The sequence below is a fragment of the Bos javanicus genome, chromosome 1 (genome assembly GCF_032452875.1).
Source record: "Bos javanicus breed banteng chromosome 1, ARS-OSU_banteng_1.0, whole genome shotgun sequence".
NCBI lineage: Eukaryota > Metazoa > Chordata > Mammalia > Artiodactyla > Bovidae > Bos > Bos javanicus.
In genome coordinates this window covers 119,950,605-119,977,772 of record NC_083868.1, presented here as the reverse complement: position 1 = coordinate 119,977,772, position 27,168 = coordinate 119,950,605, and the positions used below count along the sequence as shown (strand labels likewise).

The following is a 27,168-nucleotide window of genomic DNA, read 5'->3' as shown; positions in this document are numbered from 1 at the left end:
AATCTTGAATATATTTTGACACTACATATAACTATTGCTTTTATTTGAAGGATACTTTGATATATAAATGAAAAGCCTATATTTTCTGGTCTCTACATAGTAAAAAAAATTATATTTATACAGTTATATTAATTCCAGAATTTTTAATTATAATATTTTAAAATCATTGAAAATAAATAACTGAAAAGAAAAAAATAGAGTCAACACCCTCATGCAATATACCTACTGTTCTATGGAAGCAAATGAATAGCTAAAATACTAGTTGCCAAATATAATCTTGAATCTGAGCTTACACATAGGTGGGAGGGCATGAAACTACATTTAGTTTCTTTAAAAAGTACACGCTTTCATTTTCAGCATCCACAGTTTTTATTATCACCATAGGAGTAGAGAGGCATAATGTTTGGGGTTTCTTTTCTTTCTTGTTTCTTATTCTTTTTTTTTAACTTCTTTTAAAATCTCATGCCTGTGTTTTCTTTTCCTTTGCAGTTCACCCAGCATAGTGCTTTCTGAAAATACACATGTAATTCCCATTATCTATAATGAAACTTGCATGCATCAAGAAGAGATCAAATTCCACTGCAAAGTATGTTTCTTGTGTGGTATTGTGAGCACCTGGTCTACCTCATGACAAACTCCTTGGATACTTTGTTTATCCTCAGGGAAGGACATTCTCATCTACAATATAGAAACTCTCCAGATGGCCACCTGTCTTGCCACATGGCAAAATCATGGGACTTTATTTTCTCATGTAGACAAATATTTTTACAAGAACTCTTGAGTGTGCTTCATGGGAGAATTCAGACGTGGATCAAAAGCAACTGGTGTACAAACGAGCATCAAAGAAAATGTTGCACGTACTTAGTGTCTAGTACTCATTATTGACTGGGGATAAGGAACAACCCTTTTGACAAATTTAGAATCCAATTATATCTTATATTCTAAATTTAGAGCCAGTTTCTTGTCTCTGCTTTTCTATTTTCAATAACCAATATCAGAAACTCTGCATTTATCACAGATGACCAGTCAATTGGAATAATTGTTTTCTCCAATGTATATGCCACTTACAACATCACTGGGGATTTATAGTTATTTTTTACAATGAGGAAACTGATGCACACTGTTTTAGAACAACTTAAATGAGTATCTGTAGCCACACAAACTGACGGCAGAGCCTATACTAAATTTAATGGTAAAAACTAATAATTCCATTTGCTGCCTGTTTTGCTTAAATACTCCTTGGTCTCGGGGAAGAAATCCCAACGAGGATTCCCATAATAGCTTTGCCTTTCTAAACTGTTTATGTCAGTTCAGTTCAGTTCAGTCTCTCAGTTCTGTCTGACAATTTGCGACCCCATGAACCACAGCACATCAGGCCTCCCTGTCCATCACCAACTCCTGGAGTTCACCCAAACCCAAGTCCATCAAGCCGGTGATGCAATCCAACCATCTCATCCTCTGTCACCCCCTTCTCCTCCTGCCCCCAATCCCTCCCAACATCAGGGTCTTTTCAAATGAGTCAGCTCTTTGGCCACTTTGAGTGGCCAAAGTATTGGAGTTTCTGCTTCAACAACAGTCCTTCTAGTGAACACTCAGAACTGATCTCCTTTCTGAGTGATCAGAAAGGGACTGATCACTGTCCCTTTGGTTGGGTCTCCTTGAAGAGATCCAACTGGCTGTTGGATCTCCTTGAAGTCCAAGGGACTCTCAAGAGTCTTCTCCAACACCACAGTTCAAAAGCATCAATTCTTCGGTGCTCAACTTTCTTTAAAGTCCAACTCTCACATCCATACATGACTACTGGAAAAAGCATAGCCTTGACTAGACGGACCCTTGTTGGCAAAGCAATGTCTCTGCTTTTGAATATGCTATCTAGGTTGGTCATAAGTTTCCTTCCAAGGAGCAAACATCTTTTAATTTCATGGCTGCAGTCACCATCAGCAGTGATTTTGGAGCCCAGAAAAATAAAGTGACACTGTTTCCACTGTTTTCCCATCTATTTCCCATGAAGTGATGGGACCAGATGCCATGATTTTAGTTTTCTGAATGTTGAGCTTTAAGCCAACTTTTTGACTCTCCACTTTCACTTTCATCAAGAGGCTTTTTAGTTCTTCTTCGCTTTCTGCCATAAGGGTGGTGTCATCTACATATCTAAGGTTATTGATATTTCTCCCAGCAATCTTGATTCCAGCTTGTGCTTCTTTCAGGCAAGCGTTTCTCATGATGTACTCTGCATAGAAGTTAAATAAGCAGGGTGACAATATACAGCCTTGATGTACTCCTTTTCCTATCTGGAACCAGTCTGTTCCATGTCAAGTTCTAACTGTTGCTTCCTGACCTGCATACAGGTTTATCAAAAGACAAGTCAGGTGGTCTGGTATTCCCATCTCTTGAAGAATTTTCCACAGTTTGCTGTTATCCACACAGGCAGACGCTTTGGCATAGTCAATAATGCAGAAATAGATGTTTTTCTGGAACTCTCTTGCTTTCAATGATCCAGCAAATGTTGGCAATTTGATCTCTGGTTCCTCTGCCTTTTCTAAAACCAGCTTGAACATCTGAAGTTCATGATTCAAGTATTGCTGAAGCCTGGCTTGGAGAATTTTGAGCATTACTTTACTAGCGTGTGAGATGAGTGCTATTGTGCGGTAGTTTGAGCATTCTTTGGCATTGCCTTTCTTTGGGATTGGAATGAAAACTGACCTTTTCATGCCTGTGACTACTGATGAGTTTTCCAAATTTGCTGACATATTGAGTGCCACACTTTCATAGCATCATCCTTCAGGATTTGAAATAGCTCAGCTGGAATTCCATCACCTCCACTGGCTTTGTTCATAGTGATGCTTCCTAAGGCCCACTTAACTTCACATTCCAGGATGTCTGGCTCTAGGTCAGTGATCACACCATCGTGATTATCTGGGTCATGAAGATGTTTTTTGTACAGTTCTTCTGTGTATTCTTGCCACCTCTTCTTAATATCTTCTGCTTCTCTTAGGTCCATATTATTTCTGTCCTTTATCGAGCCCATCTTTGCATGAAATGTTCCCTTGGTATCTCTAATTTTCTTGAAGAGATCTCTCACCTTTCCCATTCTATTGTTTTCCTCTTTTTTTGCATTGATCGCTGAGGAAGGCTTTCTTATCTCTTCTTGCTATTCTTTGGAACTCTGCATTCAAATGGATATTTCTTTTCTTTTTTCCTTTGCTTTTCACTTCTTTTCACAGCTATTTGTAAGGCCTCCTCAGACAGTCATTTTGCTTTCTTGCATTTCTTTTCCATGGGGATGTTCTTGATCCCTGTCTCATGTACAATATCATGAACGTCCGTCCATAGTTCATCAGGCACTCTATCAGATCTAGTCCCTTAAATCTATTTCTCACTTCCACTGAGTAATCATAAGGGATTTGATTTAGGTCATACCTGAACGGTCTAGTTAAGCACAGTAAAAGAGAAGAGATGCGCTATATGGACTATAATTGTTAATTTTCTGCGTCAACTTGGTTAGGTCACAGTACCCAGATATTTCTTCAAACATCATTCTATATGTTTCTGTAAAAATATTTTTTAGATGAGTTTAACATTTAAAACAGTGAATTTTGAGTAACAAATATTACTCTCCTTAATGTGGGTGGGCCTCACAATCATTTGAAGGTCTGAATAGAAAAAAGATTGACCTCCCTCAAAGAAAAGAATGTTCTGCCAACAGACTGCCTTCAGATTTGCATTACAGCATCAACTCTTTGTTGGGTTTTTAGTTTGCCAGTATATCATGCATATTTTAGATTTGTCAGCTTTCACAGTTACATGAACCAGTTCCTTACAATCTCCCTCTCTCTCTTTTTGTCTCTCTTATCTATATATCCATCCACGCTTTTGGTTCTGTTTCTCTGGAGAATTCCAACTAATATATGAATTATCAAGTCTTTCCCAGTTTTTCCCATTGGAGACTACATGATTTTCAAGTTCCTTAGAAATCCATCACCTACAGTGTACAGCATTTGTAGCATTGTAACCTCTACTAATTAACTTCCCTGGTGGCTCAGATGGTAAAGCATCTGCCTACAATGTGGGAAACCCAGGTTTGATCCCTGGGTTGGGAAGATCCTCTGGAGAAGGAAATGGCAACCCATTCCAGTACTCTTGCCTGGAAAATCCCATGGACAGAGGAGGCTACAGTCCATGGGGTCGCAAAGAGTCGAACACAACTGAGCGACTTCACTTTCACTTTCAACCGCTACTCAAAGAGTAGTTAAGACACTCAAGGGTGTATCTGAAAAGATTATAAAATGGGAAAAATTACAATTGCTTTCATAATGGCAGCTACATAGCATAGGTCCATTTAAAATTAATAACAAAAGCATCAACCTTATGGAATCTAAACTCAGCAGTTGTGCCTTGAATTTAACTGTTTGATAGCCAAAAGTATTTCCCAAATAAGAACACAACAAAAATAAAATGGAAAGGAAGGAAAAAAGGAAAGAAAAAAGGAAAGAAGGAAAATGAAAAATGGATACTTTAAGAAAGCATGTGTGTATCTGAAATCTAGTTGCTGCTGCTGCTGTTGCTAAGTCGTTTCAGTCGTGTCTGACTCTGTGCGACCCCATAGACGGCAGCCCACCAGGCTCCCCCGTCCCTGGGATTCTCCAGGCAAGAGTACTGGAGTGGGGTGCCATTGCCTTCTCCAATGCATGAAAGTGAAAAAATAGAGTGAAGTCACTCAGTAGTATCTGACTCCTAGTGACCCCATGGACTGCTGACATTATTCAATACTCAGTTTAGGAAATTTATTTAGAAAAAAAACCACTCATTTTAAGCATTGAAATTTTCAGCCAATCAATTGTTAACAAGTATTAAGCCAATGTAATATATAGTAAAGATATCAGAGATTGTTGACATTGCATTCTTAGCATTCATTGCATAGTTACCAACACTATGATTATAACATGAGACATTATGCCCTTATAATTGTTCATTCTTGATCTGTCTTTATTTTGATACACACACATATATGTATGTATATGTGTGCATATATATATGAAGAGGGGAGAGATTTCCCAAATATTTATTGAGCACATACTATGTACCAGATATCATGCAAGGCACTAACAATACAACAGTGAACGAGAGAAATAGTCTCTGTCCATAAAGACTTTACACTCCAGTAGTAAATACACCAAAACAAAGAGGAAATCACATTGGGAGATTGAGAAATCACAGTGGGAGAAAATGCTGTGCTTGGAACATTGGAATGTGTCCAGGAGCACAGTGGAAACATAGCTAGTCTGAACTTGGGCCTCAGGAAAGGAAGTCTAAGAAAAGAAGTCGTTAGGCAGAGAAGAAGGAAAGAGTGTTGAGGAAAATTTCATTGATAAAGATGAGCTCAATTATCTAAATCCAAATAGATCTCTGTTTAGAGGCTCTGGCTCATTATAAAATCACTTCTATTCACTTTGCACATGGGGATCCGGTCTTTGCATTTATGTTCCCAGTGTGACACTTTTAAAAAAGGAATTTACCCTGTAAGTGACTAAAAGTTGGCGTGATGTTGTCATTCTGTCACCAGAACACTGTCAGTGATACAGGCCAGAGGAAAGAAACAAAAGAAATGATTATGCCGATGTAATTTCTGTTTCATTTTGGAGTGAAGCCAGAGATAAATACAGTCACATATAAACTCTGTGTTTATAAAACCGCCGTCTCAGTGTTGTGACTAGAAGCAGCAAAGAGAGAGAAATGAGATTAGCTTCTCCCAAACTGCTTGGTGTGGTATCAATTTGTGTTCTGGAAAAATTAACAAACAAAACTTCAGGGGAACCAGATACTAGGAACATTGTTTTTCTAAAATGTATCACGTAAGTGGGTTCAAAAATTGCATAGATTTACTTAGTTATTTTTTAATTTTATTATTGGAGCATAATTGCTTTACAGTATTGTATTAGTTTCTGCTCTACATCAAAGTGAATCAGCTATGTATATACTTACATCCCCTCCCTCTTTAGCCTCCATCACACCCCCATTCCAACACTCTAGGTCATCACAGAGCACCAAGCTGAGCTCCTTGTGTTATATAGCAGTTTCCCACTAGCTATCTATTTTATCCATGGTGTTGTATATATGTCAATGCTACTGGGAATAGAGATGCAGACATAGATAGTTATTTTTAATGCAAAAATTGCCTGAGGTGTGTCACCTCAGAGAAGACTAGAAAAATTACTGTGACATGAATGAAGGCATGATATTCAAACTGCCCATCTACACACAGGCAGCCCCTTCCAATAACCATCTCATCGTGTGTCATCTTGTAAATGACTACTGATTCAAATTGTGTATGGATGATGTATCTGGTGGTTATTGTATATTAAACATATAAATTAAATCTAGTGTCAGCCCATGAAGCTATTAGTTTTTCTAGGAGACAAGTTTTTCCTTTCTCCTGTATGCTAGCATTAGAGTTCATGAGCCTTTGGAGTTTGGAAAATATAATTTTTAGAGTTTTATGGTCAAATAAGTTTCAGAGTTACTGTTCTGAATAAATTGAATGAGAATAATTCACTGGTAGATAATTACAGTGAGTCAGTCTTGGAATAGGTATCGGGAGTTTGATCATTTATATCATATTAAAGAAATAAGCTGATCAAATATTATTTTTATTAGAAATGAGACCATACATCTCTTTTTCTTCCATGTGAAACACCACTTAAAGATTTTGATAAAAGTGAAAGAGCTAATTACCTTCATGTTTATGGGCAGACACATAAAGATATATGAAGAGTTTGTTCTTACTAATACAATTATGTAAAGTTTAAAAATAAAATAAAATTAAAAAAAAATAAAAGTTTTACATCAAAACTAGGTACATTCCTGAAAATGGAGTCCCCATTTGGAATCTCATAAAATTCTGGCCTTTCCTTATTGTCATGAGCAAGTAGGAAAATAGAATATGCCCTATGACAATTCCACTGCTATGCATTAACAGGTTATCAATCTTTATTACATGTTAAAATAAATATACAATATGCTATAACAGACTGTGGTAGCACATTCCTTAGTATATTATGGGCATTCCATAACTATTTGATGAGTGAGTGAATGGATGAATGAACTCAGCAAAGAACTTCCGTGGAAGAATGTAAGAATTTGAGTCAAAGGTCTTGCCTGGATCCAGATTCTAGCTCCACTTATTATAAACATTTAAGAAAAACATTTCTCATCTCTAGACTCCTTTAGAATACTTTTGTAGGATTCAAAAGAGATTATATATAATTTTATAAAGATGATTTACTGATGTTATTGCTATTACTAATATAAATAGTCATAACCCTAGTGTTCTAAGTTGCCTCATGGAATAAAAGTTTGAATTTAGTATTAAAATACAAAAAGAAAATACAAAAAGTCATGTCACTTAGTAGCCTGCCAGGCTTCTCTGTCCATGGAATTTTCTAGGCAAGAATATTGGAGCAGGTTGTCATTTCCTACTTCAGGGGATATTTCTGACTCAGGGATCAAACCCACGTCTCCTGCATCAGCAGGCAGATTCTTTACCAACTGAGCTACGTGGCAAGCCCCAGATAATCTGTAATATTTTAGAGTTAGCTGATTAGCAAATTTAAGTGCATCTACAACCTTAATTCCCCATTACCATGTAATCTAATGGAGTCACAGCTTCTAGTGTTCTACTACAAAATCTACTTGAGATTCTAGTCTTTCCTTCTCTAGTTATTTTGCTTCAGGAAACTACAAAGGAGCATTTAAACAACTCTTTGGCCACTGCAGATCATAGACTTTACCACCTAACCCTTTTTCTACTAGTAAAGAGGTCATTTTGTCATCAAATCTAATCATGTGAGAGAACAATTAAAACTTTCTTTTTGAAAATTTGAAAATAATTTCAAGGAACTTGTCAAGTTTGATTTATTTATTTACTTTTGGCTGCACTGGTTTTTATCCTGCATGCGGGCTTTCTCCAGTTGCCGTAAGCAGGGCTACTCTTCCTTATGGTGCATGGACTTCTGAGCGCCGTGGTTTCTCGCTGTGGAGCACAGGCTCTAGGTGTGCAGGCTTCAGCAGTTGTGGTGCACAGGTTTAGTTGCCCCACATCATGTGGGATCTTCCCTGACCAGGGATGGAGCCCATGTCCCCTGTAAAGGAAAGCAGATTCTAACCACTGGACCACCAGGGAAGTCCTGCCAAATTTTAAATAGTACAAAACACTCACTATACACACTCACCTATTTTTTTTTAATTACTACATTTGCTTTATTGCTTCCCATCCTACACACAAACACGCACACTTTTTTTTTTTCTGAACCACTTGAGGGTAAATTCCTTAAATTATGACTTTTTATTCTTAAAGATTTTTTTGTGCAGTTCATCTGAGTAGAAATAGTCTCTTACATAATCACACTACAGTTTTCAACTCCAGTAAATTAACAATGATATAATGCTTTTTCCCAACTGGTTATTTGCATTCAAGTTTTTCCAGTTGAATTAATAATATCCTTTATAGCATTTTAATTTTCTTCAGTACAGGATCCAGCTTAGGATTGGATGTTGCATGTGGTTGTCATGTTAGCCTCCTTTAACCTGGAACATTTCCACAGCCATTTTTATTGTTTTTTTTTTTTTTTTGATCTTTTAAGACAAGATGTTTGAATGGCTTCCACATTCTTTGTTTGGCAAAGGTAAACATCTGGCGGCCACTGCCTCTGGAGAAAAACTGCTTCTCCTTCCCCACCATCCAATTTACCCAAGTTCTTCTAGGTGATTAAACAGGTACCATAGAGGGAAAGGCATTCTGGGAAATGAGACTGTGGGAGGAAGTGGTGGTACTGATTTGGCAGAAGCCATGTGGAACAACTGTGTATACATACATACATACATACATACATATATATATATAATTTAAACTGTCAGAAAAAATTAAGAAGTTGTAAAAAATAAACATATTTATGTTTCACATCTGTTGAAAATAAGGTGAAATACAGCATTGAAAAAATATTTTCAACTTTCAGTTCAGTTCAGTTCAGTTCAGTCGCTCAGTCATGTCCGACTCTTTGCAACCCCATGAATCGCAGCACACCAGGCCTCCCTGTTCATCACCAACTCCCGGAGTTCACTCGGACTCTCGTCCATCAAGTTGGTGATGCCATCCAGCCATCTCATCCTCTGTCGTCCCCTTCTCCTCCTGCCCCCAATCCCTCCCAGCATCAGAGTCTTTTCCAATGAGTCAACTCTTCATGAGATGGCCAAAGTACTGGAGTTTCAGCTTTACCATCCTTCCTTACAAAGAAATCCCAGGGCTGAACTTTAGGCATTAGCTTAAATACGAATGAGCACAAGGCTGTGATACTGGGGCTAATGTCATTTTAAAGAAGAGATATAACAGCTAAACTTGGGACAAAATCAGAAGGATTCTTTTTGCCATACAAAAAAATTTTGAATCACCCCCAACTGAGAATAGGGTCTCAAAGAGTCAGACACAACTGGGTGACTGAACAACAACAACTATAACTCTAAACCTTCTCTACTATCATCTTCTTAAACTTACATTTTGTGTTATGGGCTGAATGTTTGTATCTTGATCTTGGACTTCACAATGCCTCCAGCACTGTGAGAAATAAATTTGATTTATAAGCCACCCAACTTTGGCAGTTCTTTTTTTTTTTTTTTAATAGCATCTCTAAGTGACTAAGACACCCTGTTTTCTTTTTTTCCAACATAGTATTCATCACTATTTGAATTATGTTACATAGCTGTTTTTTCTGTCTTCTTCTCAATTTCCATTTCACTGATAAGCTTGTTGAAGGCAGGGGTTTTATCGTACACATTGTCATAGCTCCAAAATGTAAAATAGTACTATGTATACAATAGGTGCTTACTCATGAAAGAGTGAAGAGCAGAGGATACCACAGAGAGCTTTGACTGCTCCGAAGAATCAAGGCAACATGAAAGTGTGAAAGTGTTAGTTGCTCAGTCATGGGCTCATGGACTGTAGCCCATCAGGCTCCTCTTCCCATGGAATTCTCAAGGCAAGAATACTGGAGTGGGTACTCATTCCCTTCTCCAAGGGCTTTTCCTGACCCAGGGATCAAACCTGGGTCTCCTACATTTTGGGGAGGATTCTTTACCATCTGAGCCACCAGGGAAGCCCCCAGTATGGCATGAAAAGCTTTCAGGTCATTCCACTTAAAGCTCATTTCTAATAAAAGCCCAAATTGCCAGGATGGGGCTGGTAATTAGCTACAGGCATCATTTTTCAAGCATTCATATACAAAATTATGTTGTGTATTTTTAAATATGGATTGGGAAATGACTGTTGAATGATTATTGGATAGGCATAACATATTGTAGCATTTTAGTCACCAAATATAAAATATATAAGTAAATATTTGGACTTAAACACTTAATGAAAATTAAATTCTTCATGACTAATTAAATACAGAAATTATAGGCACTTCCCTCACTTATTGGATATCATGAGGCCTATGTTCCTAATTGGGAATAATCCACTGGACATGATTAATATCTGACCTGTGGAAATGGGGCATATGCTTAACAATATTATTTGATATCACAACTTCCTCACTAACTGAATCTTCCTGACTTCTGAAGTCACTTGAATTGAATGCTAATTCAGTGCTTCTATGAGGAAGAATACCTAGAAAAATCCTTCTCAAGCTGGGAAAGTGATCTTTGTCCATTAGTCTGAAGGTTTAAAAGAGAGTTGCAAGGGTCCATGGTGAGGAAGAGGCCTGACTCAGGCAGTCAAATTGGCCAGGTTACCTAGGCAGCCAATGTAATATTCCAGGCAGATATAACGTAAGCGAGCTTCCCTGGTGGCTCAGCAATAAAGAATCTGGATGCAATGCAGGAGACACAGGGTCAATCCCTGGGTTGGGAAGATCCCATGGAGAATGAAATGGCAACACACTCCAGTATTCTTGCCTGGGAAATCCCACAGACAGAGGAACCTGAGAGGTTACAGTCCACCAGGGTCGCAAGAGTCAGCCACGACATAGCGACCAAACAACAAAAGAGAGCTTCACAATCACCTTCATTTAGTAAAACACAGACTGGTTGCTAAATAATAATAATGAGCTTAAGAAATTTAACCATCATATCCATGTAATCACAGACTCTGGTCCAGAAAATACAGTAACCCTATGCTTCTAATTATTATTCTTGAGCATCTTGTTTCCCCATATTTCAGAACACCAAGAAAATGAACTTCCATTTGTCTCTCTTCAAATACAGAGTGGTTTAATGTTATGATAAATCAGATGGCACTGAAATTAATAACTATCAGGTGCAGTGTATTATTACAGTAATTTATAATGCACAGTACAGTTCTTCTAGTGTGATGAATTATCTTTCTAATGATTGTTCTACCATAACATATCAATTAATAGATACTTCTAAGTTCGTACAGTAACATGCCTCAGGTACATGATTTTTTATTATGGAGAATTATATCAGAAGTAGTCTTTTTGTATTCTTTCCCACATTCTATTTTTTCTTCTTATGTATATATCACTGTTAAATACCATCATTACTATCTAATCCCTAGTCCTCAATGAAAGCACTTGAAGTCCAGAACTCTTGGGCACCCCAAACATAACTTTGGAAAACAGATCTTAAGGTGGCTCCAGAGGTCCTTTGGAGAAGGAAATGTCAACCCGCTCCAGTATTCTTGCCTGGGAAATCCCACAGACAGAGGAGCATGGCAGGCTACAGTCCATTAGGTCTCAAAGAGTTGGACGTGACCAAGAGACTAAACAATAACAGGGGCCCCAATTTCCTGATGTTTACACCTTGAACAGTCTCCTTCTCTTGAGTGTGAGCAGAACTTGATTCTAACCAGCAGAATATGGGAAAAATGATAGGGTGTCATCATCATTATTATGCTATGTTATATGGCCAAGATCATGGGATACCATTCGTGTGGTTACTGCACATTATGTAAGACTCCATCTTGCTAGCAAGCTTGCTCTGGAGGTGTCATATTCCTTGCTAACTTTGAAGAAACAAGCTGCCATGAATCCCAACGTTGCAAGGACATGAATTCTGTCAACAGTCTGAGGGAGCTTGGAAACAAATCCTTTCCGCTGTTCTGAAGAGATGGCAGACCCAAGTATACCTTGATCCCAACTTAATGGGACCCTGAAGATAAAAACCCAGCCTAGACAAACCTCAGCTGTGAGTGAGATAACAAAAGTATGTTATTTTAAATCACTATGTGGTAATTATTATGTAGCAGTTAAAAAGTCACACAATTACACTTAAAGGACCTCATCCTAGACTTCTGGTTTAAAGCTAATGATATGAAATTTCTTGAGGTGTTACTACAGCTTCATAGCCTATCAGATTTTTTTGGTGAGAGGAGGAAAGTGTGCATCTGAAATCTTAATAGTTCAAAAACATTCACTGATTAACTTCCATATTTTATTATATATGAGGGCAACATATTTGAATGAGATACTTTATTAGTTTTCAAGGAGATTATAGTATAATGGAGAAGAAAAACACAGAAACCAGCTATTTCAACATACATATGCTCTTGCCATAGAATTTAGAAAATGGGGAAGGGAGAGGTGGTACAGTTATAAATGGCCTCCTCGAGAGATGATTCTAAAATGGAAATTGCTGTCCATAGAAAGAAAGAAAAACACGTCTTGTTGAACTCCTGTGCACTAGGAAATTGATCGAGTGGCTGTAACAACAACAACTAAATAGGCAATATTTATATTTCCTTTGCTAGGTATTATTCCAAATGCATTATTTAATTAATTCCCACAACAATTCAATGATATAAATATTAGTTTCATTTTACAGATGGGGAAACAGAGTTTAAGGAACAGCTCAATAGTAACAAAGAGAGAATTCATTCCTCTAATGTCTCCATGACTCTTGGACCTGTGTTCTTCCCACTAAAACGCTATCTTTTGGGAGACAGTCTTTTGACCTGCCTGTGCACTGCTCTTCTAAATTGCAGGAGCCCTGCATTTCGTTCTGTTCCCGTGGTTTCCTATTACATCTTTAAGGCATCAATTATGCTTTATTATAATTATTGTATAATTCATGTATCACCATGAATAGAATTTAAATTGACAGCTGAAACTGTCCAAATCAGTTTTGCTCTCTTGTTTCTATCACAAGCCCTTAAATAAGAATTTCCAATAAATGGCAAATGGGGGAACAAATGTTTAGGGTCTCTACAGGCCAGAAGAATGCTCATTTTACTGGTCTTTGCCCATAAAAATGACTTCTAAGAATGAAAGCTTCCATCTATGGGAGTTTGATTTATTCTTATTTATAAACATTGTTAGTAAAACAAATAATCTGCTTAATTAATAGATTAAAGATGAATGCATGGATAAATAGATATATAAATTGATAGATAGATAACTATGCCTAAGGAACATCAAAGGATGCTCTAAGGGAGCATATATATTGATGACCAGCATTTTTGTTTGTTTGTTTTTGCTTGTTTAGTAGCTGAGTGTTGTCCGATTCTCTTGTGACCCCATGGACTATACAGGGTCCTCTGTCCATGGGATTTCCTAGGCAAGAATACTGGAGTGGGTTGCCATTTCCTTCTCCAGGGATCTTCTGGACCCAGGGATTGAATCCATGGCTCCTACCTGGCAGGTGGATTCTTTACCACTGAGCCACCAGAAAGCCCAGTGGTAAGCCATTACTTACCATTAACTGCATACCAGGGCATTATGCTAAATGGCATGATTTTTTTCATTTGATCCTTACAAGACCCCTCTGAAGTAGATACTCATCCTATTATACAGATGAGGAAAGTTCACAACGGGATTGTACTGAAGACCTTAACCACTGTGCATCCTGCCTCCTACTTAGGTCTGTAGTTTGCCTTCCTATTTTTCATTTCTATTAATTGTCATAAGCCTTAAGTAGAAGTATTTTCAGGCTTTTATGAACCAGTTATGTGGGGAAATGAGGTTCAAAAACAAAATAAGCCTTGCTGACTGTGGCTGGATTGTTGCTTCCCAAAAGATTTTTACATTGTAACCCTGGAGGCTGTAAATGTGACCTTTTTGGGGAAAAAAGGAGTCTTTGCAGCTGGAATTAAGTAAAGGAGTTTTGACATGAGATCCTCTTGGATTCCTGGGTGGGATCTAAATCCCAGGGCAAGTGTCCTCATAAAAGAAGAAAAGACAGTCTCATGGAGGAAAAGGCCACATGAAGACAGAGGTAGGGATGGGGGTGATGCAGCCAAGAAAAACACCTGAAGACCCCCAGAAGCTGGAAGAAGCCATGCAGGATTCCTTCTGAAGCCTTTGGAGGGAGGCTAACCACATTGACATCTGGATTTCAAACTCCTAGCCTCTAGAGCTGTGAGCAAATAAATTTCTGTTGTTTTGTGCCATCAAGCTTTTGGCAGTTTGTAACCACAACCCTAGGACACTAAAACACTATAGACTTTCCCCATCAAGAATTCATAATATTATTTTCTTTGGTAGAAAACTGAAAATCATACTTTAGAAAATTTGCAATTCAGATGGTTCTTGAACCCTGTAAAATAATATATGTATTTTTTTGAGAACACACCGATTCTCAAAGGGGTTCCTGAGCTAAATCAGAACCATTAACTTTGAATCAGAAAATGCACATCATCAAAAGGCTAGAAGACAGATGTTAATGAAATATGACTTTCTTTGGGCCTAATCTTTGGAGAATCCTGTGCTTCTTATAAATGAGTAACAATGGTCAACAGCTCAGTTCCATAGATGAGATAGAAAAAATCTTAGCCCTAGACAAAAGGTCCTTCTGCCCTCAAATAGGTGACCTAAATAACATTTATTTTTTGTAATAATGTTTTTGTAAATATGTTCTTGCAAAACAGACTTACATATTGTGTGTTTTATATTCAAATCGGAGAGATAATAAGGTGTTGAAGATAAACAAATGCTTTGGATCTGGATGATTCTGGACTTTTAGTTCTACATGCTGCCCATGTCGTCCTAAAGAAATTTATGAATTTTTTCTTCTATGATGTACTATCCATGAAACCATAAGGAAATTTACTAATATCCATGAAACTTTTTTCTCTTCTTTGCAAAATAGGAACATGCACTGTGGAAGGTTTTGTGAGGATTAAAAAAAAAAAAACACCAAACATATACAAAATTGAGGTTTTCCCAGGTGGTACTAGTGGTAAAGAACCTGCTTGCCAATGCCAGAGACGTAAGCGATGTGAGCGCCATGTCTGAGTTGGGAAGATCTTGTAGAGGAGGTTATGGCAACCCACGCCAGTATTCTTGCCTGGAGAATCCCAGAGGAACCTGGTGGGCTATAGGTGATGGGATCGCAAAGAGTCAGACACGACTGAAGCAACTTAGCATGCATGCATACAAAATTGTATTCCAAAAAATGGCACTTTTAAACCAAACAACTATAATAGTAGAAAATATGCATAAACATTGTGTTGTATCTAACAACACTCTAACTATCCAACCTAGAAATCCATTAATGTAAAAATCCAAAAATAATTATTAATGTCTTTTGAGAATAACAAAGAGATTCTTTCCAAATAAGCCACTAGAATAAAGAAAGGGAGCTTTCATTTCAAACTTAACTTCTAAATCATAAAGTGCCACTGGATTTTGTATTTGGAATTTTGACACTAATTGTTGGTTCAACACACCACATTTCATCAACTAGTGTCAACATTGAGTTGATGATTCTGCTCAAATCCTCTTGATGACAACCTTCATCTTAAGTCTGTGATGAAGAAATCAGTGATGTCTGATTTAGAAAGTCCTTTTCAAAGTCCACTCCCTATCTTGTAAAACTAATTTACAAAATTCAATTGGTCCTTTTGATCACTTTCACTAATCCAGTTTAAGAGCTTAAACTCCCCCCAAGTGGCCCTTAATTAGTGGCTAATATGAATGCATGAGCATGCACTTGAGCTGTATCTGGAAGCTAACAAGTGCATCTGTAACTTGAGGTTCAATAATGACCTTCCTTATCTGGACCCCTGATTGAGACAATGCATATGGTAGTTGTTTACAAACTTCAAATAAATCTGTGAGGTACATTGATTGGTCTTACTCCTATCCTGTAATTTTTACTTTATTGATTCCTTTTCTTCTTCATCTGCTCTACATGGGGGTGGAAAAAAAACAACTACCAGAGTATAATAAAGAAAAGAGTGCTGAACATCATTTCTATAATCTTTGAAGTATAATCATTTTATATTTTTAGAAAAGCTATTTTTTTTTAGTTTATTCAAGAACAAATTCAAATTTTAGCTTATCAGAGACCAAACATTTCCTTAGGGAATATTTCCCAAATAAATTTCCTTTCCAAGCTCTTTTAAATTGATAATACATTTTTGCCTATTGTTAAACCATTAAGATATAAATAAAAGCTCTCTCTCATCTACTTTGTCTGTTTCTTCTTTTTGATTCATTCTTATGGTTGTATCATACATTATTCATTATAGTACATTTTACCAAGTGCAGCAATTGGAACACAATTTCACTCTAATATTGTTAAATGAATCAGTCAAAGAAAGTACAGGATAGGTTAATCAAAAATGCTTGAATATTTTGTAAGATACTAAGAGTTTTAATGGAAATTGTAAATTTAAAAGGTGGATTAAAATACATTAATAATAAGATCTATATTTATTAGAATTTCACAAAATCCCCAACACTGGAAAAGCAGGAAATCTCATTCATTGCTGGAAAAGATGCAAAATGGTACATTGCCTTGGAAGACAGTTGGGCAGTTTCTTACAAAGCTAAGCATACTCAAACTATTCATTTCAGCAATCTTACTCCTTAGTGTTTACCCAAAAGAGTTGAAAACTTATGTCTACACAAAAACCTGAGCTCAGATATTTAAAGAAGCTTTGTTTATGATTTTTTAAAACTTAGAAGCAATCAAGATGTCCTTCAGGAGAGAAAGGGATAAATAAACTGTGCTACATTCAGGCCAAGGAACATTATTTAGTGCTAAAAAGAATCCGAACAAAAACTCTTCTATTGCTCTTGTGTTGTAATTTCTATCTCTCATTACTTAGGTAATTATATTTTTTGTCCAAATGGGAACTCTGTAGAATTATATTTCTTAAATAAAGTTTATATAAATAATTTTTTTAAAGTAATAAGTATCTACCTGTTGATATTTATATTCCAATACCCTTCTCCTTGAGGACTTAAAGAGGCTAATAAGGAGCCACTGGTCACATATAGCTATTTATATTTAAATTAATTGAAAGTAAATAAGATTTCAAGTTAGTTACAGGATTGCACCAAGTACCACCAAGTGCATTTCAAGTATTCAATAAATCCAGATTCCAAATAGCTTCCATAGTTCACAGTGTAAATATGGAACATACCTTCATCACATAAAGTTCCATAGGTCAGAGCTACTTGAGAGAGACAGGGGTGACCTCTTCCATTGACTTTCATTGTTTATGTTAGCAAAGGGGGAGCAGCAACATTTGGTCATAAGATTAAGTTATTTCAACTTCTTTTTGGTGCTTAAAATAGCCCATCCTCTTTCAAATGTACTTTTCAGAGAGTACATGGCAGAAATGACTCCTGAAATTGTAGCTTCACTGGTCTTGTAGAAACCATAATTGCTTCCTAGCTATAGTGTGTAAAATAATATTGAAGCACTCACAGTGATTAAAATACCCTCTACAAATTCATATAGAAATCATCCAAAGAGGTAATTGCTGTATATTCCCCTTGTAGTATCATGCTTTTTCATAATTTCATACATATACATGTTCTTTGGCATTGTCTTTGATCAGTTTGAAATGAAAGAGCCAAGACGCTCTCTTTCCTGGAAAAAAAAAGCACAAAACAAAACCTCTTTTGTCTTTTACTCATTGTCACGAAAAATAAATAAATGATACAAATGGTTCTTTCACTGGTTTTAAAAGTAGAGCCAGAAATTATGTGAAGTTGGGACTCTTGAATTATTCATGTGTTCTGATTGAATGGGATCATTATCTCTGGCCTTACAAGCTAATAAATACTGTCTAATGCCTGGATACTGTTTTGATGTAATAGTGTCAGGAAAAAGAAAAAACAACTGACTTCTTTGCAAGCTTGGGCCTAAATTAGGGAGGGGCTTCCTGATGAGTTCATTGTAAATAAGTGTATATGTGTGTGTGTGTGTGTGCACGCACACACGTGTGCACACACATTTGTGTGACTGTGTGAGTCTATCTGAAAATATGAAATATCTTAGACAGTTCTGTGAGTTTTCCTTCTCTCATGCCCTGAAAGGCATTTTAAGTTACAGACATGAACTCAAGAGCTGAAGAATGGCTTGGTTGCCCTAACTTTACTGCTATTTTTGTTTCCTTCTCTATTCTAATCTACCATATAGTATATACAAAGTGTTTCAGAAAACACAGACTGAGGCTCAGTAAATGATTATGCTATCTAATCATTTGCCAGTGAACAAATAATCCTAAATTATAGACCAGTGAGTTTTTCCCCCCAGATTGATTTCAACGAGTGAATTTGCTTTGAGTTTGATGTCACCATAAACCAGAAGGAGTATAGAAAGCCTGAATTAAGGTTTTGCTCTTAAAAGCAATCACAGAAAGATGTAGATGTACATTTGTAGCAGGTTTGAAAGCACGGAGATAAATATAGTTGGCAGTCACTTTCATAGAAAGTAAAGTTAGAGGTGGACTATATTACAAAATACCTTTATAGGCTAATAGTTGCAGAAATGTAGCAGAATCTGTTACACATCAAAGGAAAATATCATTATTGAGTATGCTGATTTGTTTAACAAAATACACACTATCTTTTCTCTTTTTAGAACATAATTTTTTTCCAAGTGATGTGAGGTCTATTAAGTGCAGAAAAACATCCAACAAAGAGCCTGTTAACAATTCAGTTATTCGCAAAATTTACACAGGACCAAAAGTCTGAGACAGCTGTCTGGGTCTGACACACAGCACATAGACTTTCCAGACTGTTTTTCTCAACATCTAACATAAGATAATAAATCGTGCAATTTAATTAAGTTTTTTTAACAGGAATTAAAGTGCATAAACCATCTACTGGAATGGGTGTGAATATACTGTTTCACTAATGCTGTCCTGGAAGACCTGTCTGCCTATTTCTGTCTCACATAGGAAGAAATGGAGAGCAAGTGAGATCTGTTTTAAAAAAAAAATTAAAAAAAGACACATTTTATTAGCCAGGAGAGCTAACCCTCACCTGGGATTTTATTATATTTTTTTCCAGAAAACAGCCATGGAATTCTATTCTTAGATTGAAGAAAACAACTTTGCATTTTTAGAGTGCAAAGCAAAATGTGTAGGGTGGGTGAACTACAGGGTTCTGTTTGTGACTGTTTCTATTTCTACCTGTGTCTTTTAGAAATAGGAAGTGCCCCTCCAAAGATAGGGGGGAGGGAATAAGGCACTTCATGCCTTTTCCTCCTGGAAGACACAAACTGCCAATTTCTTTCCATGGCTTCCCAACTGTCAGCATGCTAGGTGGAGACCTGACAGTCCACCCACGCTCAATTCCGCGAGGCTGGCGTGGCTGGCAGGACATTCTCTATGCGCCTGTCCCCACATAGGGCCTTTGGCACTTAGCTTCCTGTTCCTTTGCACTGTGACAGGCTGCACACAAGACAGATATGTGGATCAAAGGGAGCGCCTGTGGATACACCCAGCAGGATCCGAGGAGCACTACTAGTGTTCCCAGTAATTTGCTATTAGTGTTACAGAGAAAGCAAGGAGTGCACTATTGAGTGATAAAAACTTGTTTTATTGGGCAAATATAAATATACACAGTATAATACAAGATGTATTTTTGATGTTGGAGGTAAAGGGGTCATCCAGAGCTGTGGAAGGGCATGCAAGAAAGGAAGTAACAGCATGGGGCAGGGGGGAAGCTTCCAGATCCCTTCATAGAGTTTTGCTCAACTGTGAAAGTGTGACGGATGAACATGAAAAAATTAGGTGCAAAGAAAGATGGGAAAGGATGTAGCTCTGCCCTGACTTCTGTCGTATGCTCATATCCTTCAGTGATTGTTCTTTGGTTTCCTCTTATAAGATGGAAATTTGGTGGATTACTTTTAATTTGAGCTCTGTTTATGTAGAATTTTCTGTCGTGAGACTCTGGTCAGTCAAACTCTTAGAGTAGCTCACATTCAGTGATCATTGCCTCACCCCCCACATCTGTGAACGTGTACATTTGCTGGTCAGCCCCCTGCTGGGTTCTCAGAAAACCTTTACGGAAAGGGATGTGCACACATATTTACAATGTGTATATTTATAATTCAATATTAAATTTGTAGGGAACTTTCCTGGTGGCCCCGTGATTAAAAATCCACATTGTAATGGAGGGGGTGTGGGTTCCATGCCTGGTCAGGGAAATAAGATCCCACTTGCCATGGTGCCACTAAGCTCATGCCCCACAACTACTGAGCCTGTGTGAGCCATAACTAGAGAGTCCATGCACTGCAATAAAAGACTGGATGCAGCCAAATAAACAAATATTAAAAAAATTTTAATTTATAGAGGCAACTATAAACCACGAGGCTTGCTCAACTCCATGATGGTTGAACCTGGCCCCCATCACTGAAGATTTGGAAGCTTACTCTCTTCTTCATATTTTACCTTCAGATCTTTGGGCTCTGTAATACACTCCATTTGCTGCCATTTTACAGAACTCATGTTTTCAAACTTATTACTTGATATTCCTTCAATAGAACATTCCTCTTCCTCTCCCATCAGGACCCAAGTCAGCACATCATGATCCAGCATGCCTTCCTCAACCATTGGTACCATTTGGCAAGACATAAGGCTCTCAGTCTAAAGAATGAGAGGAATACAGCACTTTGCATAGCACTGCCAATTTTTTCTTTCTCTCCTTTGCCTCCTGCTATTAACCAACAGCCTCTTTCTTTGTTGATCATTGTTGTTGAATCACTAAGTCATGTCTGATTCTTTTGTGACCCCATGGGCTGTAGTCTGCCAGGCTCCTCTGCCCATGGGATTTTCCAGGCAACAATACTGGAGTAGGTTGCCATTTCCTTCTCCAGGGGATCTTCCCCCAGGGACTGAACCTGAGTCTCCTGCACTGTAGGCAGACTCTTTACTGCTGAGCCACAGGGGGAGCCTGTTGTTGATCATTAATTTGATATTGAAGAGGAATTAATAAAAATAATGTAATAGGAATAATGCAGCCAATAAAAATAATCCTAAAGATGAATGTTAATGTGGAAATATGTTCATAAACTAAATAAATGACCCAAATTACAGAGCAGAGTTAAAACTACCTTTTAGTCCAAATGTACAATTAGTTCATCTGAATATAGGATAGTATAAAATACATAAATGAACATACTGTATATATATGTATGTGTATATATATTAATATATATACGTTTGAGCAGTGGGATTACAATTTTTTAGTTTAACTTTTGTTTGCTTATATTACTAATCTTCCAATAGTGAATAAGAATTGTTTTTATGATACTATTAAAATTATAAATATTTTTCAAATGTAGAAATCTACCAAACTTTTTCATTATACTTGTATAGTATAAATTCATAACCATGTATTTCACACTTCTCCATGTGATGGAAAACTCATTTCTCAGCATTAGTTTGAAAATACAAAAGAGCTACTTGTAGAGCTAGTAAAAGAACTGAACTTCTTGAGGAAACTCACATTTCAGTCTCATCTGATCTCATCACCTGTAACCCTATAAAGTTGCATAACATATCAAATAAAGTTTTCTTGTATACAAAAGAGGACTGGATTAGATATTGGGAATGTCTTTTCAAATTTGAATATCTATGATCCCTGAATATCACATATAATTTGAATTATTTAAATAGGTAGATCTTAATATTCAGGGAAAATAATACTCCTCACAGGTAATAAGGCTACTAACATGCATGTATTAGAAACTATATGTTTATTATCATGAAAATCAAAATAAATAATAATAGCAAATACCACTTGAGTATTTATTATGTTCCAGGCACTGTACAATATTATTTACATGATTTAACATCCTAAATATTCATTGGAAGGACTGATGCTGAAGCTGAAACTCCAATACTTTGACCACCTGATGCGAAGAACTGACTCATTGGAAAAGACTGTGATGCTGGGAAAGATTGAAGGCGGGAGGAGAAGGGGACAATGGAGGATGAGATGGTTGGATGGGATCACCAACTCGATGGACATGAGTTTGAGTAAACTCTGGGCGTTGGTGATGGACAAGGAAGCATGACTTGCTGAAGTCCATGGGATCACAAAGAGTTGGATGCAGCCGAGTGACCAAACTGAACTGAGGGACCAAACAACAACATCTTCCTATGAGGCATGTTAGTAAGTGAGTGTCCATTTTTTTTCAAGAAGGAAAAATTATAAATTATAGTCAAAGTAAACAGGTGGGCACTCATCTTTCCAATAGGATAATTCTAGACAAAACACTCATTAAAGTCAGAAATTCTTAAGTTTTGCTTTTCTTCATATTTTCATACAGTGATTAGAAACACAAGCTGGAATTAACACTGCCAGGAGAAATATCAATAACCGTAGATATGCAGATGACACCACCGTTATGGCAGAGAGCAAAGAAGAACTAAAGAGTCTCTCGATGAAAGTGAAAGAGGAGAGTGAAAAAGTTGGCTTAAAACTCAACATCCAGAAAACTAAGATCATGACATCTGGTCCCATCACTTCATGCAAATAGATGGAGAAACAGTGGAATCGGTGACAGACTTTATTTTGGGGGGCTCCATAATCACTGCGTATGGTGACTGCAGCCATGAAATTAAAAGATGCTTGCTCCTTGGAAGAAAAGTTATGACAAATCTAGACAGCATATTAAAAAGCAGAGACACTACTTTATCAACAAAGGTCCATCTAGTCAAGGCTATGGTTTTTCCAGTAGTCATGTATGGATGTGAGAGTTGGACAATAAAGAAAGCTGAGCAATGAAGAATTGATGCTTTTGAACTATGATGTTGGAGAAGACTCTTGAGAGTCCCTTGGACTGCAAGGAGATCAAACCAATAAATCCTAAAGGAAATCAGTCCTAAATATTCATTGGAAGGACTGATGTTGAAGCTGAAACTCCAATACTTTGGCCACCTGATACGAAGAACTGACTCATTTGAAAAGACCCTGATGCTGGGAAAAATTGAGGGTGGGAGGAGAAGGGGACGACAGAGGATGAGATGGTTGGATAGCATCATCTACTCAATGGACATGAGTTTGGGTAAACTCCGGGAGTTGGTGATGGACAGGGAGGCCTGGTGTGCTGCAGTCCGTGGGGTCGCGGAGTCGGACATGACTGAACTGATTAGAATATAATAAATGAAAGCTGTGTGAGAACCCTATAGCTCTAAAACTAAATGATTGTTTAGGACCATATTTAGAAAATTCAGTAGAAAGGACATAAGTGTTAAGTCCAGGACTATGAGAGAGGAAGCTGGTAGCAATGAATTTTTACTTTGGCTCCCTCAGATCTTGAGAGCGCCAACAGGCACCCTCGGCAACCCTGAACTGCAATTCCTAGACTGGCCACTAGATGTCAGACATAAAGTCTAGGTGTGGCCATCAAGGTGCCTTTTCCCACTGTGGACTGTTTTCAAAAGGGAGTAACTCCCTGCCATTCTCCTCATTCTGCCTTATGACCAATGACACTACAAGATAGAATGCCATATGCAACCCATGCACTACCAAATATTTAAGTGTTTGAATCCTTTGATAGTGAACAACAGTTCTCTATACACCCCATATATAACCTAATGTAAAAGTACTCAAAAAATATTTGCTGTTGGCTTGTTGAAGACTTCTTCACAGATTTTAGGGATTCCTCTCTATTCTCAGTCTGCATAATTTGGATGGTCTCATTGGCAAATGTTGGTAACTATACAAAGGTATGCTATGAACCTATTAGTAGAGACTCATGTTGACCAGACTCATGGTGTATTTACATGTATAAAAGATCTAAAATAGCCATGGTTGTCTCTTCCTTAGTTCCCTCTCTAAGAAGAGGGGATGATAGCCACATTTTCCCCTATCACTTGGCTATTGAGAATAGAAGCACATTGACCTGCCTTCAACTCTTTCAAAGAAAAGCATAATTCAGTATCTTCATGAACAAATTTCTAAAACGGGAGGCTAGGGGGGCTTCTCTGGTAGCTTGGTGGTAAAGAATCCACCTGCCAATGCAGGAGATGCAGGTTCAACCCATGGGTCAGGAAGATCCCCTGGAGAAGGGAATGGCAACTCACTTCCCAATATTCTTACCTGGGAGTTCCCATGGGCAGAGGAGCCTGGCTGTCTACAGTTCATCGGATCACAAAGAGATGGACACAACTTAGTGACAACAACAACAGCAACATCTTTCAATTAGAATTCATATCAAAATTAAAGCTCAGATGATCTGTCTTAAATCAAGACTCAGATGGAAAGAAAAATTAACCAGAGGAGGGCATACTCCCAGGGCAGAGGCAATAGCATGTCCTTAGACAGGGTTTGTAAGCAGGACAGTGTGTGATGGAAAATGCATGGAGGTCTGGGGAAGCAGAATGTTACCATTTCAAAGGGCTGCCACAAGTGTTTGATAACCAGTTGCGAGGCTTGAAGCTAGAAGACTAGACTTCAACCTCCAGAAGGACCTGCAGAAGAAAGCTTGTCAGGGAGAAACAGGACCAACAGGTCAGTGATGCTGAAGTCAACAACAAGAAAGGGATATGTACATGATGAATAAGGCAACAGTCCAGTGCCTAGAACTTGGTCATGGCAAGATGTCAGCTACAAAATCACAGCAAAAGGCTTGAGTGACTACTGAACCATCCAGTTATCATTCTAAACCATATAGATTTGATCTTGCAAGGAATTAGACTGATCCCACAGATGAGACAGGTGTCAGTCTGTAGCAAGTGACCTATAAATGAGAATATTAAAAAAAGTGGAGCTGGGGAAGCAGATATTTTTTAAATTTACCAAATCCCTCTTGTTTGTTAGTGGTATGATGGGGAGCTCCATATCAGCAGAAAATGTGACTTCTGAAACTAAGTAAAGGCAGTTGGGTGGACAAAGTGTGCATAAATACTTTATCCTTTGTCTAAAATTATAATAGCCTCTTTTAAACTAAATTTCTTATACTTCTAGTTTCTGAGAAATATCACAATGATATGGTCAGAAAGAAATCTATCAAGGGTTAGCCTCATGGACATGTCAGTGTTATCAGGGGTCTGACACGTTCAGGTTGCCTCACAAGGGGTACTGTGCACACTGAGCATGATGAAGAGGGAAAGATAATCTTTCCTAACTATGAATGGATGTTCACACTTTGAACACACAAAACTGGAGCCGCATAATCTTTTTCCCATTATTTTCTATTGAGAGGCAAACTAATACATTAAAATGAGGCATAAATAGGTCTGAATGTTGAATTTGTCACTTACTAGATGTGTGATTACTGGGAATTTATCTTTTAGAGACCCAGTTTTCTCAACTGTAAAGTGGGAATAATTGTATCTAATATGAAGGACATCTTTCCCTACACTTGGCTATTGAGAATAGAAGGGCAATTACCTTCTTTCAGCTCTTTCAAAGAAAAAATAAAGTTCAATATGTTAATGAACAGACTGCTAAAATGGGAGGCTAACTTTCAGTTAGAATTCATATCAAAATTAAAGCTTGCCAGTTGCTAAGCAATTATTCACATAAAATAGATGGAAATCATCTCAAATGAATAGTGTTTCCTCTACAGGATACTGAAAGCCATCCTAGGATATGGACCAGGCTAAACCCCAGTTACTTTATGGGGTTCATTCCACAGTAACATGGAATTGATTCTTCATGTACTTTTTGAGCCTTAATATCTCTTCACTCTTCCCAGTTCTATTTCCAATGTTATAAAAATGATAGTGATGTGTTAATTTCTCAGTCATGTCTGACTCTTCACGACCCCAAGGACTATAGCCCACCAGGATCCTCTGCCCATGGGATTCTCCAAGAAAGAAATACTGGAGTGAGTAGCCATTTCCTTCTCCAGGGGATCTTCCCAACCCAGGGATCAAACCTGGGACTCTTGTATTACAGAGGGATTCTTTACCATCTGAGCCACCAAGGAAGCTCTCTAAAAGTCAATTAATTCATTTATTATTTGTTTGATAACTTATTTAATATAATCTATAAGAAACTTTTGGACATTACACAGTAGAACTTCAAATAATTCAATGTTAATTAAACTCTGAGAATGGTGTCATTTTATACCATCCCACAACTACCCTCCACACAGGGCCTACCTACGTGCGCGTTGGCACACACACACACAAACACGGGCACAGGCATGTCAGCTTTCAGTTCTCTCACGGCCACATCACATTCCTTTCAACAACCCCAAATCACTGTCGATACTTGGCTAAACAGCTTTGCTAGCACCATCTGGGAAAAGCTTAGAGCTTCATGGTTGATGTAAAATAGCTAAATTTTAAAACTTATCAACCGTGTGGAAAATGAAGTCTGAAAGTCGTTTTGCTAAAAGATCCCACAGGCAGGTGACTTTACAATTCTTTTATTCATCTTGAGGTGACTATTTCAATCCTGATAGCTATTATTTCTAAATGTCTCACTCTCTTCAGGTTGCCAGCCACTGCCCTTGATCCTTCCTGCTACTATAGGGCCTAAACTTCTTTCATTACTAAAATCACTCCGAGTAATTCCTTGAACTTCCCTGTTCTTGACCTTAAAACATTGCTACAGCTGCATTCTTTATAATAATGGGTCTCCTTTCCCATTGAAAGAATAACTCTACCACCACACCCTCCTTGGATGATTCTACCTTAATTTCTCTGGTTTTGTCATCAGCTTTCCCTCTCAGACAAGATAAGTGACAGGGTTACCTGGTACGGCCAAGGATGAAATTTGAACAAATAGATTTCTAAAATTTATCCTCTTCTCTACCCCTCCGCCCAAATACTCTTCTCCAATATTCCTTTTCTCAGTTTATAGCCCCTTCTCAGGAGAGACGCCCAAAGTCCCCCAGATGTCTCTAAGTTGTGTAGCACTTTCTGTATATCAGATAGTTTTCAGAGTGTTTTCCATGTACTTACTAATTTAATCTTTTCAACAACCCTATTTGAATAGGTATCATTAATATGGGCTT

General features: G+C 37.6%; 1 long non-coding RNA gene across 1 annotated transcript in view; it reads right to left on the bottom strand.

Annotated features, from left to right (window-relative positions):
- Positions 1 to 7,897: 7,897 nt before the first annotated feature.
- Positions 7,898 to 27,168, bottom strand: part of LOC133254723 (uncharacterized) — a 108,428-nt gene continuing 89,157 nt past the window's right edge. The window contains exons 3-4 of the long non-coding RNA XR_009738752.1: positions 9,548 to 9,607; positions 7,898 to 8,138 (exon numbers count right to left, since the gene is read on the bottom strand). This is a non-coding gene — a long non-coding RNA (uncharacterized LOC133254723). The remainder of the gene's footprint in view (positions 8,139 to 9,547; positions 9,608 to 27,168) is intronic.